Here is a 23,363-nt window from a genome sequence, read left to right as displayed (position 1 = left end):
CTTTGAAATATTCAAGACGGTCAAAAGTGAACTGCAATGTATACATAGGAAAGGTAGATTAAACATTGACACTTGCTGTTCTAATACTTCAAATGAAATATCTTTTAAACGGTTTCAAAACGTTGTCCAAAAAAACTACATCTAACTATTGCTAGACGCAAGATTATTCCGTTAAAGCAATATTACTGTGATGATATTGTACATTGTATATCATTTGAAAATGACGAGAGGTATTCAAGATTTCAAGGAATACAAAAAGTAAAATCTACACGAATTTCAGTATACATGTGACAGACAACTTCGGTGAGATCTAGATACTCAAGAATCTATTAGATACCGTAATCAATTGGCACAACACATTCTAATGATGGTGCCATCCATTATAGCAAGACCTTTGGGTTGGAGTAAAAATTAATCGCAATAGAGAGGCTCATTCCATCGTAAATGTTTCTTGCAAGGCGCATACGAGGTTTGCTGACACAGGAGAATACATTCTCTTTGGCTTCACGACTGCAAGTGATAAAACACTTTCAAGCTATTGTCCAAGGCTGAACTATTGTTTTGTCGTTGTTGTTTGCATTTTTAAAAATTCTGAACCCAGCTGAGCAGCTGGCACAAAGTCTTTGCTATAATATATAGACCGCTTCTGTAATTATTTATTACACTTCATGGATGTTTCTTTTCCTACAGCCCAGTGACAAAGCAATCATTCACCTGCTCCCTCCCACTTAGTTCAATTGGCAAGAATTCACTTAGTTGTTGTTGCTAAGTAGGGCAAGCCTCCGACAAGCTCTGTGGTTGTTAAAGGGCAACTTTTGTGAACAAAGCATGCATAAAGTCTGAATCATTACAGAACCGGTCTATAGAGATTGGCTGAATGTGAATGTAAACGCTAGCATTCCACGGATATATACATAAGGTACTCCTTATAGCCCTACGTCACTGCACTCAAGGTGACATTACAGGAGCACCAACTGCAGAACATTTGTACTGGAGTTGACTCGAAGATGCTTCTTTTGGCAGTACACATAACACACCAACATACCTACACACATTCAAAAATACAGAGAATGGGTATAGATATTTAAGGATTTTTTTCTTAATTTGACATTTATATTTAGAACATTAGAGCAGGACACGAAAAGGTTTACGGCGCTACCAAATGTAATCATCACATGAAAATTGACCCGATATTCATAAAGCTTGCAAAGCAGTGTCATTTATCTAAATTTCAAATTCGCTTTCAAGACTGAACCTTTTCTCTCTCTCTCTCTCTCTTTATATTTCGTATCCTGGGAACATGTTTACAGATCTACAGACGAGAGCCACGGTATAGTGCCGTATCAAATATCTGGCAAAGTACTGTATCTGGCAATTCATGTGAGATGGGTGTTCTTTCTTTTCTTTCTTTTTTTTTTTTGGATCTACAGCAGAGCTGTGATTACGAATAGAACCATTATCTAAACAGTATGATTCGAATTCTGCTACATAATTACGATCATCACAACCCTTGATATCTGGCAATTTGATGATATTCCGCTGAACATGATGATTTTTCACACATCTTTTGAGATGCTATGCTGCAATCTATAAATATTAACTGTTGTATAACAATGCATAACTACATTCACACAATTATGTGGAAGCAAGGCAGTGTTAGAGGGATGAAGGCTTATAAGAAGACAGAAAGAAAAATCAAAACTTACAACACTGAAGAGCGGCAAAAACATAAAGAGATTAAAAAAAGCATTTTGCCTACATGAAAAATCTGTGAATTCATCGAAAGAGCATGTCTTTGATATATAGTTTTAAAAAAAAACTTGCAAAGTATGCTGAATTTTCAAAACAAAATGGTCTCAGTTCTCAGAACAGCTTGTATTACAACATCCCAATGCAAAATAAAGTTTGAAATAATTGGCGAACACGTGCAACGCATACAAAATATTCAGAAATCTTGCTTACTTATAAAGATTGAAAGATATCACAAAAGTTGAAGGCAAGTATTCATTTTATCCTAACATATTCTTAGAACCTATAACAGTGCAAGAGTCTTACGTGACATTACAATGTCACGTGCATGATTTTCATTGTGTAGACATGAAGACATGAATATCAAGGTGTTTCTACAATCACACCAAAATGAATAGTTTATGGTTTCTAGTTTAAGACTTGTAAGCCAGTTCGGAGTTAGTTCATGTGCACATTGGTACAAATGACCTTTCTTTCTTTCTTTTCCCAATTTGGTTAGCCACTTCACTCGTTTTCAAAGGAACAAAATATATAAGCTTGCCAGACGTAACAATTTTATGGAATTCATCAGTCATTTTCAAACAAAGGAAGAACTTGCGTAGACCAGGTGACCAGAGTGGTCCATCAATTAGCACTTGGGAAAGCATCCTTTTTATCATTTTGCACTTAATGTACAAACAATTCTTTTGTTTTTTTCTGTTGATGTTGCCAAATACCACTTTTGCTCTCAGGTATTATGAAGAGTTTGTTCGCAAAAACCGATATGTCCATATTTGCCAAATGGAGATATTTGCGATTAAAGGTCACGAAAAATAAAGAGAATAATAAGAAAATATTTGCTTCTTTCGACCGTAACTTCAAAAATGTTCCTTTCTATGTAGGGACCAATGTGTCATATAAAAGGTATTATTTTGTACTTTAAGACCGAGACCGTACTTCAAAGTCTTCAGAAATGGACTTATTGGTTTTTGCGAACAAACTCTTTTCATATGTTGGCAAGCACCATTTTTAGGGATTTACTTGAATAATCATTACATCATAGATGCTTGTCTCAGTGAATTTTCAAACCAACATGCCCTGTTGGTATATGACCCTCTTCTGCAAATGCGCAACCCCGAACTGGCCTAAAGCCACAGTTTACCATTGGGAGCAGTGATTGTTCAAAAAAAAAAAGGGGGGGGGGAATGACTTATCATATTTGATGCATAATTGATACAGTTCAGTTGCATCACCAAACATCCTACCATATACAAATTTCTATTAAGGAGTGGGATGGTAATAATAATGATTGCATCCATAAGATTTGATGTTTTCGAAAGATATGGACCCTGTGTTCAAATACGTTCGTTGTTTTTTTTTCCCTCTTTCATCCTTTTCGCCATGACTAATTCTATGAAGCACACATTCTTGAAATCAGAAACATGTCACTGTGTCCTTGCCTCTGAAGCACATAGCTGTTACTTCCCTCCATTCTTCCCTTTAAGGTAGAGGTAACTTGTGGAAACCCTCGGTGATATTGAGGGCTTTCTTCAGCCGAAATTCCAGGTGTTCCTTGCGTCTGTACATGGGGAGATGCAGCACAACGTACCCCTGGCAGGTATTCACTTCAGGGCACATGTCCTCCGCCGGTTCCCCGCGACAATTTAGTTCCCCGCCCAAGGGCCGTATCCGAGGGCCGATCACACCGAATCCCCCAACAGGTACATGTGTGGCTCCAGTGAAGAATCCTACAGGGATACAATTTATGATACATTCTTATCCAATGTTAGCACACTCTCGCCAGATGATCCAACTATTATCATAGCCCCAGTCTTGCTTTAACTTCTGTTTATAATATGCATGATATGATTTTTAATACTTAAATTGATTATGGTTTTCTTCTCTGGATTGATTAAGATCCATCTGTGTGCATTCAATCAAGGAAAAGAATGACCACATGGCCATAAGGATCTCAATTGTCTTTTTGTTTAATACAACGTACTTATGAAATCCTTGCAAGGTCAGTCCGAGTTCAGGGACAACCGGCAAATTGTCTTGATCAAGCTCAAGTTGCCTTAGGCTTTACTATAACATGGAAACACACGTATAATATGAATGCGCTAAAACGCTTATCGTTTTTGTTTTGTTTTTGGTGGTTTTCTGGTGTTTTTTTTTTTTGCTTTGCTCATCATTAAACAAAACACTCATACACACACAAAATCATCGGCAACTGCTCTAGTTTATTTCCCATTTTTGCATAACCTGTGCATGCTTAAAGATTCAAAGCGTTAACTTTGAACAATGTTTTTATGAGATTTATTCATTAGCAGTTTGGCATTATCTCACACAGAATATGTAATGACTCATGCAGTGTTTTTCTAGAATAATTATTATGCTTGACAGGAGAAAATCATGGATATCACAAGTAAAACCAACTTACCCAAAAACTTTCTCTTCTCTTCCTCTTGAAGACTGTGAAAGACTTCCCAGAACATCTTGATCACGTAGTGTTCGCGTGAGTATTCGCGTTCATACCGGAAACTCTGGAAAATATTTTCAAATTTGTTTATTTTTTTTTCACCAGTAGTAAGCTTACATTTCATAGCAGTTACATTATAATTTCGTTGCAAAATAATGAGCAAACTCTTAGCAGGACAAAAAAAAAAAGATTCAAGCTTATGCGACATCAATGTCACATGTTAGCATAGCAGACGACTTGGACGAGCGAGAAGTTCGTTAATACGAAACACACAAATTCCCTATACCTAGAGGTTCGTTAATCCGAAATGAAAAAGGGTTCGTTAATCGGAACATTTGGGGCGTTATTCCGAAGGTTCGTTAATCCGAAAATGAAATATGGTTCGCTATTCCGAAGGCTCCTTTATCCGAAAATGAAATAGGGTTCGTTATTCCGAAGGTTCGTTGATCCGGAAATAAAATAGGGTCCGTAACGAACCTTCGAAATAACGAGCTTTGTTTCATTTCCGGGTTAACGAACCTTCGGAATAACGAACCTTATTTCATTTTCGGATTTACGAACCTACGGAATAACAAATCTTATCACATTTCCGGATTAACGAACCTTCAGACTAACGAATCTTCGGAATAACGAACCTTCAGAATAACGAACTGTAACCGGTGATTCATGGCCTTATACAAATGGATGCATTTCTTGCGGAGATTATGAAACCAAATTGCACTTGAAAAATCATGTTTGTCAACCCTTTGAAGAAATCCCCCCCAGTGAATTGATAGCCATAACCATTGCTCAGGTATTTATACTTGTACAAATTTAGACAATGTGCTACTCTGCCATTATTCATGCTTCAATCATGTTATGCAGCCGATGACAAAATTATATTTTGATATCCTGCATATAGTTTTCAATCTGTTACTTGCTGTTATATCTTTTTCATCCTTTTTCTCAATATTTCTTTTTCTCAACAAGACTTTCTGTGTGTATATGGATTTATACAGTTGTTGCTTTGTGTGCCCTTTTGTATATACGTATGTTGATACAGCATGTACTTCTTTGTCTAATAGTGAAAGGCAGCACAACACTTTTAAAACTTCTAAAAAAAAATCAACTTTTAGAATATCAACAGCTTACTTTATTTTTCCGTGTGGTGTCTCATTTTCTCATGTACCTATCATAGATTATTGTTTTAATAATTTTCTCTTTCAATATGTTTCTTTAACACCGGTTTGCATGATTGAAAGAAGTTATTTATAATCCAAGAAATGAATTGATTTAACACTTCTTAACGGGGAAACGTAATGACGGAAAGCATGAGAGGACAATACTACGCAACCCACGTTTCACTCCAGCATTTGACCCGAAGGGAAAGGGGACACTAAAACGTACCGTCTCAAACGCCTTCCAGTCGTATTCTCCACCAAGGAAGAGCGCTCTCATCTCCTCCCACTTGAAAAGCTCCTGGAAGCGGTTCATGAGTGGCACCTCTATGAACCCGCTCTTGAATGCTTGCACCTGCTCTTCAGCCGTGTGGTATCTGGAGCACAGCTCGATGTACTCTTTGCTGTGAGTGGGGGTAAAGATCATCAATATCAAATGGGAGATTCAACAAATTTTAACAAAAAGGTGATAGTACCTTATCCAAAATATCTGTGGATTAAGTGGATGCGGCAATATTGATGACACATTAAGCGAAAGTCTGAAGAAACGTTGACAATTCAAAATTAATTGACTTTGGAAGTTTTTTTTTTCTCAGTTTTGAACTGCAGCATTTTAGACATCACAACATTACATTACCGTACTTTCAGGACACCGGAAGAACATTTGATTTAGCTTTGCCGAAGTCTTGGTGTGTCTCTAACGTATAGCATAATGACAGGCACGGAATCTGCTCTGATATCAATACATGTAATTTACATAATGTGCACACTAACAAGAAAATTATAGTTTCCCCAACCTACAGCAAAAGTTGTTTAAATACAAATGTATGACTGTCGGTAGGCTACTTTTGTTTTGATTTTGTTTTGCTTGTCTTTGTGTGTGTGTGTGTGTGTGTGTGTGTGTGTGTTCTTTTTTTTTTGGGGGGGGGGGTCGATCTGTAAGTCCACACCAAACAATATTTTTCAAGTCAGCATCAACTTGTCAAATATGTTTGTACTTAGTAAAAATTATATACTTGATGCGTTTTTAAATATCTGTTGCTATTTGTATGACCAACGCTCCTTGTATAAAAGATTGCGTTGGCTGTATGGAAACTTAGATTGGGCCCAAAGTTAATGAAACAAAACAGCGCATTTTATAGAAAACCTACACATTGTCTTTTGTCACCATCACTGCATCACCACCTTCTTTTAGTTCCTTGGTCTCTCCATTGGAGTCATCTACAACAAACGTCATCTCCATGGCTTTAAGGTCTTCTTCAGACAGCTGTGATAAGGACTGAATGCTCTTGGCCATATCTGGTTCTAGAAGCTGAAGATCCTCAGTACTGGACACTCTGTGAAACATTAGTTGATTTTGTTCTATCATAACAGCTTCATATTTCAATTATCAAACTTAATCACTCCATATATACTAATAAATATATATATAGCGAAAACTTTGAGCAGAGAAAATGTGTTTTCATCGGGATTCGAACCCGAGACCTCCGGATTACTAGACCGGTGCTCTACCGACTGAGCTATTGAAAGCCCTAGATCGGTGTTCGTCCCAAACCCTTAACTCTCTTTACTCGTGAGGTCAGAAGCTATAGTGTGTGTATGTGTGCCACACACACACACACATTAACCTGACATTTTCTTTGCTCAAAGTTTTCGCTATTTATTATTACAATTGTTTTTGGTCAGTTTTTCCTTCCTTGTTTCAATATATATATATATATATATATATATATATATATATATATATATACAGTATACGTATAATTAGAATGAACATTTCATTTTGACTTACAGGTTTATTTCTATCAATGGTTCATAAATATTTGGATGGTTCCTTCAAAAAAAAAACTTTCAAAGAAAATGATACAAGTGATATTATTTACTACAGAATTGAAAAACCTTTACGTCACAACGCATTGACGCTTTGCATGATAATGGCTATTTCCTTGCACTGTCACTCATTTGAGTGAGTTAAACTGTTGAGATCTTCTATGTTCAATATTGGTGTTTGTTCTAATTTCTTCGTAAATTTGATGTTTTATCACACGGGAAGTGAGTAAAAACCATATTGCCGTCATGATGATGTTCTGAAATTTCTATATGGATTGTTTTCATAAATCAAGAGGAAATGCATAAAATCAAGAAAGAAATGCCCGCAAACAGAGAATGGCACTGACATGTCCACAACGATCTTCTTGTAGAAGAGATCCGGGAAAGGAAGAGTGATGATGACTTTGTTGTAGATCATCAGACCAAAGAGTTTCCCAATGGCCTTCAGCATGTCTAGGTCATGGAAATCCTGTGTCAGTGGATAAAAAATTACTAAACATAGTTTCACAAAAGCTTGTGTCGCCTTGCGGATGCGTTTTTTGCCTCTTCATGTTTTCCTTTAGTACTGTCGGGTAATGAATGCATATACAGTTTAAATCCAGACTTAGAAACATACACATTTGATTACGGTGACTTCAATTTTACCGCTTCGGTCTGGACAAAATAATGCAATTAGGAAAACGAGTGAAATGAGGTGTTCGAAATCAAGTTTCTGTCAGAAGAAAATAACAAACATTCCTCAGTCTCGCCTTTCGATCTTTTTTCAGGAAAAATTTCTAGTGCATGGTAAAGTATGTTCTCTTATTTTTTTTTTTTTTGATATCTAATACCCCTGCCTTCACAGACTTCACTCACATGTTCTCCGAGCGTTCTGTAGAGAGGAAAGAGAGGGTAACATTCCACAGGTAATTATGAAACCATGGGGTAAACAATTATATGTAAACTCAAAAGATATCGTTAATTCGGAATGTTGAAGGAATGGAGGAATTTTATGAAGAGATGATGAAAGAGTTCAATTTACTCTTGCATGAAATGAAATTTCATTACTATGAAGCACGAACATGATAAAATCTATATCTTTATGGAATAAACCCTATTATTCATAAAATCTTAAAACTGCCTGTTGTAAATGTGGGCGCTAAACATTAAAAAATATAAGTGCATGGATGAAATAACATTCAAATAAATCTTAAAATCATACTTTTTTCATCAAGACACCTTTCTGAAATATGAACTCATACACGTAAAATTCTCTATGAAATTACAAGATTAAAGCTGTTGTTGAATGAAATAAAGTTGTAATATTCACACTATTTGTTGAACCAATATCACATATACATTGATTATTCTTGTAAAATTTTACAATGCCATGCATTTTTAATGCAGCAGCGCAAAATATCAAATTCATGGTTGACTCAGTATTATGTACATTTGATACAAATTATTGCAGGTTATATCCAAGCTGCAGTACGATGAAACGGTAAAATCCACACACGTTGTTGAACTGGTATGTTGCACGCATTTTAGTAGTCTTGTATAAAACATCGTACCGAAATTGCCTTAAAATGAGCACATCAATGAAATCCAATTATATCATCCACACACCTTGTTAAACCAGCATGTTGTAGATGTAACAGGATCCCCTATTCTCCTGAAGGCAGGGTATTTTCCTGGTTCGAGAAGCTTTTTAAAGAACAGCTCAAAGAACTCCTGGTAGGAATAAAGTGAGCGCATCAGTCATGTCAACAATCACAGATATTATAACTTTTCATTGAATCATCAAATTGCTCACAGTTTATATTGTAGGAATGTTTTTTCTTGATACCATAAAAACCGTGTCAACACACTTTTCTAGGATTCTTCCAGTACAATTCCATGCTTTTTTTAAAGCTGAATCTAACAGATATATAAAATATTAAAATAGAAAAGTGAGAAAACCCTGAATAGACATGGAAGGTTTACATTTCCATGTATTTTAATGATATGATGTACCACATGCAAATAAGCCGGGGTCTCAAGGTAATGAAGCTACATCTCTCCCAATGGATTGTGGCATCACAAAAATAATGTTTTTGATGAATAACCTAGCAACTACAACCATTTCCCTGGAAGGTCATTGCTTGCCTTATTTGTTTAAGATCACGATGATAAGACCCAAAAGATGCAATTGAGATAGTGTTAGTGAAATAATGATAAAGAGCAACTTTAAGATAAATATATGTGTATAATGTAAGTCAATACACTTAAAAAAAAAAACCCTGAAAGGTGATGACGTCATCACTTCCACTTTGCTCATACATTGATCATAACAAGAAATTATGCTTCTGGAATCCAGTTTCTGCCATAAGCATAAGACTTGTCGCATTTATTACAGCAGAGTCTTTTCTGTGCCAATGAGTGAAATCTTGGAGATCGAAAGATAAAGCCTGTGACTGTGAAGATATTCGCAGCACGGGGCTGGAATGGTGTTTGACTCAGTTATTAACTGGAGCAATTTTCTAGTGTGAGCACCAATCATGATGAAACTGATAAAATGATCTGCTTTACCCACTGAAATGATCGTTCGTCTCCCAAGTCACCTTCACTTATAACCCAAGCACTTTTCGAGCAGGCCTACTTTAAATTCAAACACCTGGGTCCGGAGGGACAAATTTGGTAAAGCATGTTGCAGGGGCTCCAACCCCAAGTATCTCATAAACAGGAGATTCTCCTGTCTGGACCTCGAGCAAACTAGAGACTCTCATCGTACAAACGTGAGGCACAATATTGTGCACGCTTAATGAGCACATCACGACCTCAAATCGAAACGTTCCTTGAGGCCAACAAGGTCTAGCTCTTAGGTTACAGATGGCCTCTATAGTGCTATCTTATAGATGGACGAAACATATGACTTTTACCTTCATTGGTCCTCCACCATTGACGCCCAAGGCAACATCATTGATGAAGTGAATTTCCAGTGGCTCTCTGACTTCTCCCACAGCCCTCAATCGAACATTTTCAATCGCCGATTCTACAACCTTCTGCCTGTCTATCTCAAAGCAAATTCGCTCACGGACAAGCCTCACTGTCAAGGGCTTGCCTGAATTCCTCAACAGCTTCTGAACGTTATAGTGTTTACATTCTCTCTCAGTTATCTATAGTTGGAAAGAAGGTAAATAACCGAAAATGCTATGAAGGAGTTCCAAATTTGCTATATATAACAGGGGTTAATGAACAACTCGTGGATTGCACTACACACCAAGTAGTGAAGTTGCTATTCAAAAATAGAGAAAACCCCTCAGACAGTCTGAATTCACCAATATATTTACACGTCTGCGCAGTAAATGAAGACATTGGGGAGAAAATATCTGCTACTAGCATCCAAATTAACTGTGATGTTCGTTATTCAAGAAGGTTCGTTAATCCAAAAATGAAATAAGGCTCGTTATTCGGAAGATTCTTTATTCCGAAACATTTCGTGTATACGTACACGTTCGTCAATCCGAAAGCGAAATGGGGTTTGTTAATCCCAATATTATTTTGTGGTGTTATTCCGAAGGTTCATTAGTCCTGAAATGAACGAAGTTTCCTTATTCCGAAAGTCCAATGATCCAAAAATGGGAGGGAGGTGGGTACTAACGAATTGGGGACTTTATTTTGATTTCAGATTAACGAACCTTCGAAATAAGAACTATAACCGCCTTGCCTAATTCTCCACCGAAACCAAGAGACCTGACAATAGGTCGCACTAATTGAACAAAGGGATTTACAAATGTTTATTGCTCCTATTATTGTGATGCCCTTAGGAAGGGTCCATCTGATTTTCAAATCTCTGTTAGAAGCGAGTTTCTTTTGCTCACAGTCAGAGTTTGATTTTACCTTCGTGAAGTATCGCCTACTGGTTTTTGTTTTGTTTTATGTTTGCAGGTGTCTTCAAACTGGCGATGACTCATCGTGGATGGGTTGTTGGCAGTCTTCCGGGAGAGTCTTACAGTCCGAGACTAAGGGAATTGTGCGTTAATTCGGAGGTTCGTCTATCCAAAAATGAAAAGAAGGCGCGTATAGTATTTGTAATATTATACGCAATTTTATTAGTCCTTGGGCTAGCTACGAGGTATGATACGAAAAATTAAACTTTTCTATGTACCAACGGACCATCGGAATTACGAACCTTCGAAATAACGCCACAAATATTAGGATTGTTACCCATGTTACCACAGCCAAAAAGGAGACGGTTACAACACTGAACAAATCCAGCCATCAGTGCTCACGTTGCACAGGAAAACCACACGATTGACGGGAGGGCGAGTAAGATCGTGTCCATAGATAGCAACAGATATACAAGATGGATCGGGGAGGTCATTCACATCCAGCGGGAGCGTGAGCACTCCATGAATCGCAACATGGGGCAATACAATTACCTTCGACTAGGACCCTCTGATGTGGAAGAACAGCCGTATTTTGCAAATATGGCTGAACGGGCAATCCCCCGTTTTTTCATACTGTATGATATATTTTTCTTGCAAATTCTATAGATTTTATGTAAAGATGAATATAAAACAACAACAATAACAAGGGCCCTTTTAATGGATTCCACCTCTTCTTCATCAACAATCAGCCATCGATGATCACATTGCACAGGAAAGTCACTCAAGTGACTGGAGGGGGAATAAGATATAATCCAAAAAATAGCTAACAGATGTACAAGATGGATCAGGAGGCCATTCACATTCAGCTGGGCCGTGAGCACTCCATGAAACGCGAGGAGATACAACACAAATTTTCTCAGAAGGTTGTTCCACTTGTGACCTCACATTGCCATTTTTGCTACAAAAAGGCTGCCAAAACTCCATTTACCGCGAGTCATTAGTCTGCAGAAGCCTGCAAAAGACAGTATAGGTGAAAGCTCACGAGGGCAAGATCCAATTTAGATTGTCGGTGAACTAAAGAAATTCGCTTCTTATCATTGTGATGATGGTCGCATGACGCATAAAGGCAACTCGATAATTCTTCCCGCATATTTGTTTCTGAACAAGTTTGGTGAGTACAGAGCAGGTCCTTTTCTTGAGCATTCACACATGTCATTGCATGTGGAAATCACAAAAATTTATACCTGAATCTCAACATGAGGAGTTGAGCGAACACGTACGTGTATATAGTAACAAATCAAGAGAAATCGGGGGAAAGGGAAAGGTAGTATTAGGAAGACGACTATAAACTAACTCCACTCGGGAAACTATCAGTGTATAAAATAATCTCATTCATTAACTGTCTCTAAATTCCTGAAGATGGTCAAGGAGCACCCTGCCTTGCTACCTTGGAAAATAATCAAATGATCAGTAGGCCCCTACAATTAACTAGGTCCTTATTTGGGTATGTACGTAAATATGTTTCAGCAACTTGATCATGATGAGGCTAGGCCCTCTTTACTCATTTGCGATGGAGGTGCGCGTTTCAAAGGAAATTAAAAACAAACAAAAAAATGTCAGAAAGCGGTGTAATTTGGCTCACAGTTGCAGCGAACATGTTTTGGATACTGTTTTTTTTTTCTTCCTGTATAAAAGGTTGATTGGAAAAGTGCATCCGACCTCCCTTCTCCTAGTTAGGGGCATGTGATAGCATTGTCATACTGCCGCGCCGGTATACCACTATATACTGCTCTAAATCATACATAATACGTAAATCAAAGCTTAGGACCTACCTTCTGTGTGATGGCGAATTCTACACAACTAGCTATCATCCACTTTACTGACACAGGCAGCAAGAAGGGAAGGTCCATTAGGGAAAGTGGCTTCATCATGTCAAAGAGTATCTAAAAAAAAAAGCAGCATTAAAGCAATAACTGTGCTATCGCACTCACGCACTAATGGCCAGCATTTGAGGATCACTCTTTGAAGTGTTTTGCATTTGAAAGCGTTCTAATTTCAAATTTTCTCAAAGAACACACCTTGATAAGTCTGTCTGCCTGTAGCATCACGAGACATCAGTGCATAACCACATGGAACATCATTCTGCTACACAAATATTGTCCCTTGGAACAGAAAAACTTTATTGCCTTAAAAATGAACCACAATTTGAGTCGCTTTACATATTTTATGTTTTAATCTTTACTGTTCTATACGCAGAAAAAGAAATATGACTATTCAAGGGTGACCTAACATAAATGAAAATGGCAGACATGTTGCAGTGTACACTCAACACCATACAATCTCATCTGCTGACTAGCCGAAATACGTATGAACCTAACTTCGAGAAATTTTATACTCACATGATTAAGCTTAGTTCCCCCTCAAATCTAAAATGCTCCACTAAATTATGAAGGAGCTCCTTTGTGATAGACATGTACATTTGACCCTCTGCTACGATTGTATCATCAATATGTTCATATAATCTGGGGGCCTGTTTCGTAAAGAGTTGCAATTGATCTTCCGCTCCATTTATTGAGCGAAACTCGGTGAATCGAGCGTAAGTTCAATATTGAGCGTAAGTCCTGTTTCATAAAGACACACACACACTTGATTTCAAGAAAAATCAAGTGTTACTTTCAGATTGTTATTGAGATCAATTACTTGCGATCAATTGCAAAGTTGTTTATGAAACGCAATTTGCGATTGATTGCAACTTACGCTCAATCTTTATGAAACAGGCCCCTGGTATGCATTACTATAATATAAGTGATTTCACATTATAGATATCCCTCTTACCTCTGGTGTCGAAGGAAATAAGCGAAATAAAAAACACAAATTCTGTAATACTAGTGTTTGTTGCCATTGTAGCATTGACAATTGCCGCTCTTGCTTGTTCTGGAAGAAGATGTCAAGATGCTTTTTCACCACATCACCAGACTCCAAACCCTGAAGGTAAAACGTCTCGTGGGGAATGATTTTGTCGCCGGAGTGAGCTCCATTCACCTGGAGTGAAAAGACGTCAATAACAAGGAGTCACGCATGTTTAGCTTAGGAAGGATAAGATCTGGGGCCCGTTGCATAAAAGTTACTATTATGGTAACTTTGCCAGCCAATGGTAACTACCATGGCAACAATACTCAACAGCCAATCAAAATCAAGAATTCCATGGAAGTTACCATTGGATGGCAAAGTTACCATAATAGTAACTTTTATGCAACGGGCCCCTGATAATGAAAACAAGTACAGTTGCTGGTGAGATGAGGCTTCAAATTACCAACGTTTTTTGATGATGATTTTTGGAGATATATGTTATGAGAAACCTCTTATGAAATACGAAAGAGCATACAATTCTAAAAGAGGAATTCAAAGTTTATTTGAAGAAAACTGGTTTTGAAATGGCTGAGATAACTAAAACAAAGCGAATCTAATAAAAGGTGGGACCCACCTCTTACCCAAACCCAAACCCAAAGAGAAATGTGGATTGAGTAAAAGCAGCAACAATAATAAAACATATCAGTGAAAGTTTGAGGAAATTCGGACAATTGATGGGAAATTATGAATTTCAAAGTTTTGGTGTTGTAATAACTGGATGAGGAGACTACTAGAGGTTATGACATATGTGTGGGCAACAATATAAAGAAAATATAAAGGGAATTCCACAAAAAATTATTTTTCATGAAAATTGCACATTCCATCAACTTCATCCTGACATACATTGTACGTTAAGGGTAGCAATTTTTCTCCCTGCTTTCTGAAAGCGGTTTATATCGTCAAGTGCTCCATCATTATGCTAGAAAAGTGAATTTTTTGTCTAATTTTCTCTCCGATTCTCCTCAAACTTTCACTGATGTTTTCTACTAATTTTGGTGCTTTCACTCAATCCACATTGCTCTTTGGGTTGGTAAGGGAATAATGTCATGTCATTTTCAGAAAATCGTCCTCCCCTGACTTTCGGATCCTGTTGTTGTAGCGTGTCACCTATTTCTTTTATTGGGAAGAACATTTAGATACTTCTTACGCACTCGAATTTACATTTTAATGAGAATTTTTGCTTTGTCATATAGTGATTTTATTTGTACAAGAAAAGATATAAAACAAATTGAAATTTGTTGAAACTTTTGTTGAAACAAAAAATTAAAATTTTGTTGAAACAAACTGAAAATTGAAACTTTTACAGCCGTTTCGCATCAGTCGCGGAAAATTGCGTATGGGCTCCGGAGTCGGTGTACCATGTGTATACACACTTGTCACTGTGAATGTGATGTTAGAAAACAAAACTAAACTTGCCCAAAGGAAGCAGAACAAAAAACAAAAAGAAAATATGTATAAATCCTACATAGGTAAGCTTGTTAAGTAAGTGGTATTGTAATGAACTGATATTTCTACATTACTGAAATATGTGAGCCTCCTATGTCATCATCCTTGTTCAGTGTATTATGTTTAGGTTTTTTTTTTCACAATAAATTCCAGAAATCTATACATGACACCTGTATATACTACATGATGTGAAATTATATGTATATAAATAATGATGCAGACTGGAACGCCCCTTTAAAACACCATTAAATCATTTCCACCACGCCAGTGCGATCTTATTCCTCATACTGTCATCCTACCACGTGAAGGAGATTCAATGCCTTGAGATATAAATCTCGGTTGAGGTTCCTGTATGCGTCTGGCCGATGCTCGCATTGGAGAGTCTTGAGAAGCACCCTGACAGTCCTTGCTAAGAGTTCTGGCTCTTGGCACCACCACGATCCTGCGAGGTACGGACACACCAACACAAAGTGGATAAAATGATAACCTCAAGAACGATTTCAGAGAGTATCACAAAAAAGGGGAAAAAATAGGAAGCAACAAAACTTAATTGATGCAAGCACATACACAGAACGTCAAGTTCACATAAAACCAGTGACATGTCAGAGGCTAAAGTACAAGACGTAAAAGTCACAGGGAATTAAAATTATGAATATCATATCAACTATTTCACATACGCTATAATCTTACATCCAACAATAACACCACTGACAGTTCAGCTTTTGATAGCTTAACCTTTGGTTTTTTAACCATCAACATTTCTCTCGCTGTTATGTTGACCGTTTTCATTCGTCATCACTGGCATTTTCAGCCTTAGGCCTATTAGTTTTCCTCTCACGTCTTTACATCTGACACATTTTTTTTTTTTTTAACATCGTAAGCTTTGACATTTACCATCTCTGCTATTTTGACGCATAGGGTGATAATGCACGAATAATTCCCTTAAAATCCCTACCTTGAAACCAAAGCAACACACTCAGCGAAAAGAGAACAGGAAAGCATGTAAACGGAAGCCATATCAGGGCTATAGCGTCTTGACATCTTCTGAAGTACATCAACACACCTGCTAAAGCAACACTAAAAGAAATAGATAATAAAAGATACCCTGTTCAACGGTATCATTCTACTTGGATGATTGCATTTTGAGTTGATATCTCCAAGTCAACATACAATAGTATTTGATAATGCATAATGACATGACGTCACTGGTTGATAACGCTTGCTATTAATAAGCTCCTGGGAAAAACCACAAGGGGATTGTGCTTTAGACCAGATTGTGAAACAAATTCCACTATGAAGGGTCTTCGGTTTCTATATTTTACTTGTTGACTCTCTCTCTCTCATGATACAATATCTTGGACAAAGCAGCGTTGATAAATAGTAGGATCTAATAACTCACTCATAATCTAAGTTTGTGCGATGGAGGAAAAAACTCACTGAGAAGCTTAAATTTGCACTTGTCTTCCTCGTTCAATTTGAGAAGCGTCTGGGCCAGATCCAAGACGACCTCTCTGCTCCATTCCTCTTCCACCCTATCAAAAGTGGGACACTCCAAGAGAATGGGGATCAGACGTACGTCCTTCCTGTTGGTAGAATCGCACAGAAACGTTCCCAGATCCTGGTACACTCTGTGGATCACATTGGCCATCTGCGCAAGATGGAAATATCGTCATGATCGTGGGTTTGCGTTTTACTACGTCTAAGAACAGAAATGAGGAGGGAGTAACATGAATATGTGGGATAGATAATTTGATATAAAGACGGTAATATGGGACATAGTGAATATCAACGGGAGATCAAAGTGGTTCACTGTGCCTCTATGGAACCTACATCTTATTCCATTATCTCTGTGGAACCTACACATCCTACAAGCTTTGCTTTTTAGTAGGTTACTCATATTGCACATCACTTATTTTCCTTATACATTGGTGCAATTTTGTTTCAAAGTGACTGTCGTGTTAAACATTTTTTTTTCTGAAATCAAATGGAATGTAAAACTTGTATGAAATGTGGAATATGGAACAAGAATTTTAAAAAAATAGTTAGAACCATGATTGGGGTATGTTTGTGGAAATGGCATCTTGTGCATTGTTAATGTGCTGGTGTATGTTTTGTCTCACAGTCTGTGTACGCATTTGTGTGTGTGTGTGTGTGCGTGTGTGCCAACGTTTTTCTCCGTTGTAGTTTATAGAAAGAAGAGACATATCGCTGTATTCACTTTTCCGGGGTTAATTTTACATAAGTCCATTGCCTTCTCACTAACCCCTTCACTTGATATCTTTGGTTGTTTGTTTGCTTTTTTTTTTTTTTTGGTCACATTGTCATGTTACACTTGTCATACCATTGTCTCATTTTTATGTATGGATGTTTTCGTAAGTGAAAATAAATGAAATGGAATTTGAGTTGTTAATAAGGTCGAGGGCATTGATACCATTCCACATAATTATAATAGCTACGTTCATTGGTAATGCTATTCGGTAGTAACAACAGTGAAGATAGACAAGTATTTATATGGAATGATAGCTAGCTATAGGGTTAGAGGTCAGAGTTATAGATCAAAGTCATTGTTAGTATGTCTACGAAAAAGCATACATCATTTAAGCTACAGCTAACTACAACTAGGAATCGCCAGTGGCAATGGAATATTATAAGATGGGTAGATATGAAATAATACATCATTTGTATAGCTATTTGGGTCAGGGGTCACTATTATAAGTTTGTCGTTTTCCAGCCAAACAGTTGGCTATTAATATCATTTGGTACTACACATTTTGTAGGAAGGATAAAATGCAGTCGCTTAATTGGATGAGATTACAGGGATAAAAGGTCATAGGTCAGGGTTAAAGTGTAAATATGCAGTTATTACTTCCGTCGTGGAAACAGAGTTAGAAGTAAGCCCTCAAGGGTAATTGTCATGATTATGTTTATCGTTAGTAAATATAGTGATATATTACTTTTGCATTGTATCTGCAATATAGGCTTACATATATATATAATACCTGTGTATGTATGTAAGTATGTATGTATGTATGTATAGTTATTAAAACATGTTTATCTATACAAAAAGATACAAACAAACAAACCTGCTTCAGGACATGCTCCTTGTCAGCGATGTGATGGTATGCTTCACGCAAAGCATCCAGATCTATATCAAAGTACTGGTCATCATCACCAGTGTCCACGTACTGGTCATCATTCTCAGTGTCCGCATAGCTGTGATCAAAGTCAGAATATCCAGCAAAGAAATATAAAAATACTAGTAATTGTAGTCTCCTCATATATATGATGGTCATTTTAAAGCAACAAAGAGGAAACAGTTGATGGAAAAAAAGATGATGTGGATATAGTCTGACGGAAATGGTACATTAATTTGAGGTTCATGTACTAAATCAATGAACTGGTTGGTTTGCAAATTTGGCCCCAGTATTTATAGAAATAATAACATTTAACAATCTTGCTCTCGCGATGAAATTACCTTCGAGCAGTAATTTTGTTCTCAAATACTGCATATAACGAGAATTACGTGAGTAAAGTGAAGTGTTTCCTGTATTTGCTGCATTCAACTAGCATCAATACACATAATAGTGACAAATGCAAATGTGGGCATCGCTGCTTGGTTAGATCAAGAGTATGACAATTTTATGCAAAGGTTACATCGTATTTTCATTGATTTTGTGTCACAAAGGAAATTAGTTAAGATTTGCGTACAGTTAAACATATATTGTGAGGAATTATAATAATAATAATCACAATAATGACAATATTAATATACGAAAAAGAGAAATGTTGGAAGGGAGAAACAAAGGACGGATGGAAAGAGGAAAGTGGAGGGGGGGAGGAAGAAATTAGTAGCGAAAAGAATGGGAAAACGAAACTACTCACTGGAGGTTACTGCTGGAGCTACTGACACGGAAATCAGAGGACAATGAAGACGGAGAAAGGGCCTGTACCAGCTTTGAGTGAAGGTCTGCTGTCAGCTTGGTGCCACCCCTGCTTCGCTGGCTTACATCTTGCAGCACCTTCCCCAGCCTGGAGTCACTTGCCATGACTGCTATTATACTGCTTCAAAAGAGAAATGACTGACTTGTAGTGTTTTTGTGTTTGTTGGGTGGTTGCTTTATTAGGTGATCCGAGTATCCTCTCGGATCACCTTCTGTATCTGTACTGATTCTTTATTCTTCTTTCTTTATTTCTTTATTTCTCCGCAAAAGTTGTGCAAGAGTTAGCTCAGAAAGTGCATTGCCTATCAATGTCAAACTTATACCATATATGTATCATGTCGCAAAGACGACAGCGCAAGTAAAATCATAGTGATCAGTCGACCGTGACGTCACTATGACGTCATTATATGAAAACACATTTTCATGCATATCTAATAAATGGAATGGAATTTTTTAATGTAAATTACGTCACATATATTTCAAGTCAAGCGGGTTCTACTCATTTTCTCAAAAATTCATATTTATCTTAAAACGCGCGCGTACGCGCGCGTTGAAATATTTGTATGCTCAAATCGAGCTCAAATTTTTTTTGCACACGTTTCAGATCATTTGGAGCATTTTTTGAAAAATTGAAACTAGAAATGTCGCTATGGCGACTGGTATGCCTCCGCCATAATGCATGATTCTCCTAATAGGTCTATAGTACATGTGGACAATGTGTGATTACATTTTCACAAAATTGGCAAAATATTAAAATGACATGTTTGTCACAAATGTATTGAATGCTTACCTTCCTTGACCTATGTTTAATTGGATGAATAGGAGAGCATGTATTTGGGGATTTAAGAACTTTAACTTGACTTTGACCATTTCATAAGTTTATGCACTGAGTAATTTTCAAGGTATGGAGAAAAAGCGCAATTTCTGTATTGAACAGTAAATTGTTATCATTTTCATCTGGCCTTTGATTTATAAGAGAAGCACTGTCAAGCAGAACATACATAAATTCAGCATGTACTAAGTTTCAAGATAACTTGAGCCACTTCCGAGATATGGAGAAAAAAGTAAGTTCAGCACTTTCACTTGATCTTTGACCTTTTGACCTTTGACCTTCTTGGCAAAAAAAAAAAAAATCCCAGAGAATCTCTATTGGGTTAGACATGCATACATCAAGTTTTAAAAAATATATATCCTGCTGGCATTGCATAAATATAAGGAAAATAGTAAGATTTTGAAGTATTGCCCTTGACCTTTGACCCCTGACCTTTGACCCCATGAACCCTAAATTCCCTAGATAACCACTGCCCGTCAGTAGAGGCATATACACTATGTTCCATGAAGATACCTTGAACAATTTCCAAGATACAGAGAAAAAAGTGAAATTTTAACATTTTACTTGACCTTTTGACCTTTGACCTTTTGACCTCATGACCCCAAACTTTCACCAGAGAATCTTAATTGGGTAGTACATGTATACACTAAGTTTCAAGAAAATATCTTCAGGCATTGCATAGATATGGGGGAAATAGTAAAATTTTAAGCATTTGACCTTGACCTTTTGACCTTTGACCTTGAGCATGTGCACCCAAAAGTTGATAGGCACAACTTCACCCCCTAATACACATACATGCCAAGTTTCATTAGGATACCTCAAAAGGTTTTGGTAGTTACCCTGTCCACAAAATTCATTACGGACGGACGGAAGGACGGACGGACGGACGGAAGGACGGACGGACGGACGGAAGGACGGACGGACGGACGGACAACCCGAAAACATAATGCCTCCGGCACCACTTCGTGGCGGAGGCATAAAAATTGGACAGACGCGTACGCGCGCACATATTCGCACGCACAGCTAGTATGCAATAGAAATTTTCAGTTTTTTTACACGGATGGGATGTCCAAAATGTCAAGGAATATTTCTACCAAGTTTCAAGTCAATCCGACTCAATATGACGTCATACGGGCCCGTCAAACTCAAAATTCCGCGCGTGCGTCAATGGGGATACACAGTGCAACTATGCCAAACAACCGCCAATTTTAAATCGGATTTTTCTCGTCAGGATGGACGGTGACCCCCCATTTTCTTGACATATTCTGAAAGCTGATGAGTTGTACATGTTATTTCATGGGTTGGCTATGCTGACAAAATGATTAAAAGATATCAAATTTCTTAATAAAGTCAAAAAAGTAAATTTTCAAAATGACGTCATCAAATTCCAAGTTTACTCGAGCGTATCTCACTTATCCTTTGCCATTTTTCACCCAAATTTCAATATGTTGAAGCTTATGAAATGTTCTTTCATAAATATACAAACACAATTTTGATTTAATGACGGCATCACCTCGTAAAAATGGATTGAAAGTAACCTTGTCAAATTTGACCAGTTTACGTGTAATCTCTATGGCAGTGCAGTTTTTCTGGAAATGAAAATTGACATTACTATCTTTATCGAGCACTAGCTCACTTATGCTTCGGTGAATTTCTACAAGATTTTGATATGTTGTAGCGGAGACTTTGGGCTATCGTAAGTGTGCCCTTCGTTTTTTCATACGATGTCGGGATCACGTCAAAAAACTTGGTTGAAATTAAAGTTTATCTTCGATGTATTGAAATATTTCTTTCTTTTTGCAACTTTATATGCAATAACTCAAGAAAAACATTCCCTATCACCACCATATTTTGCACATGTTTAGTTCATGTCACGAACATTATTTCATAAAATAACAACTACTTAATCAGACGCCATCTTGGGCATGTAAATTAGGGTCAAAGGTCATAAATGTTTCATCCTGTATCTTGGTGAATACATATCCTATCTTTCCCATATTTTGCACACGTAAAGACCATGTTACAAGGATCATTTCACAAATTAACTACTTCTTGCTCAGATGTCATCTTGTCTATGCAAAGTTGTGTCAAAGGTCATATGTACCTCTTTCTTTATCTTCGTTATGACGTGGTATCTCTATGGGAGGGAATTTTTTTAAATGTGAAAATTGACATGATTGTCTTTATCGAGCACTAGCTCACTTACCCTTCTGTGAATTTCTCCTCGATTTTAATATGTTGTAGCTGAGACTGTGCGCTATCGAATGTGTGCCTTCCTTTCTTCATACAATGTCGGAATCATGTTAAAAAACTTGGTTGAAATTAAAGCTTATCTTCGATGTATTGAGATATTTCTATGTTTCTGCAACTTTCTTTGCAATAACTCAAGAAAAACAGCCCCTATCACTCCCATATTTTGCACATGTTTAGTTCATGTCACGTACATTATTTCATAAACTAACAACTACTTGATCGGACAACATCTTGGGTATGTAAATTAGGGTCAAAGGTCACAAATGTTTCATCCTGTATCTTGGTGAATACATGTCTTATCTTTCCCATATTTTGCACACGCAAAGATCATGTTACAAGAATCATTTCACAAAATAACCACTTTTTGCTCAGATGCCATCTAGGTTGTGCAAAGTGGGGTCAAAGGTCATAATGTACTTGTTGTTGTATCTTCGTTATAGTGTATACAGATTTGGTACCAAAGATAGCAGATATGACTCCCTTTTCTAAATGAGAATCCAAACATCACACGGCCAATGTCTCTGACCACAGATGAAACCTGCATGGTCATGCCTATTGCGATCAGGACTTGAATCATTGATTAAAAAAAAGATCGGATCACCTTAATTTGTCAGTGATGACAAATTACAATCTCTAGTTTATCAATTAATTATGTTTCACAATCGTGCATACAGACACTATAGAGTACATCATGCAATCGCAGCTGTTATAACTCTTTTTGTGCACAATGATGATGCGAAAAAACACGTGAAATGATACAACTTGACCAGAATGGGTACAGCTGACGACAATGATTGCACCTCTAATTGCAAACGAGACATGAAAACTCGTCACATTGAGGACGAGTTAGGTGATACGCTTGTGGTCATCAGATGACAGTCATCTGTGATCGACAAAGAAAAGAATGTGATATAGGCACCTTGAAGTTATATTGAGCGT

General features: G+C 37.2%; 1 non-coding gene across 1 annotated transcript; it reads right to left on the bottom strand.

Annotated features, from left to right (window-relative positions):
• Nucleotides 1–6,821: 6,821 nt before the first annotated feature.
• On the bottom strand, nucleotides 6,822–6,895 carry Trnat-agu (transfer RNA threonine (anticodon AGU)). Its single transcript has one exon. It is a non-coding gene; the product is annotated as a tRNA-Thr (tRNA).
• Between the last annotated feature and the right edge of the window lie 16,468 nt (nucleotides 6,896–23,363).

Source organism: Diadema antillarum, unplaced genomic scaffold, assembly GCF_040938485.1.
Source record: "Diadema antillarum isolate AM-2024a unplaced genomic scaffold, OU_Dant_1.0 seq00000135_RagTag, whole genome shotgun sequence".
Taxonomy (NCBI): domain Eukaryota; kingdom Metazoa; phylum Echinodermata; class Echinoidea; order Diadematoida; family Diadematidae; genus Diadema; species Diadema antillarum.
This window is presented reverse-complemented; position numbering and strand designations above follow the sequence as displayed.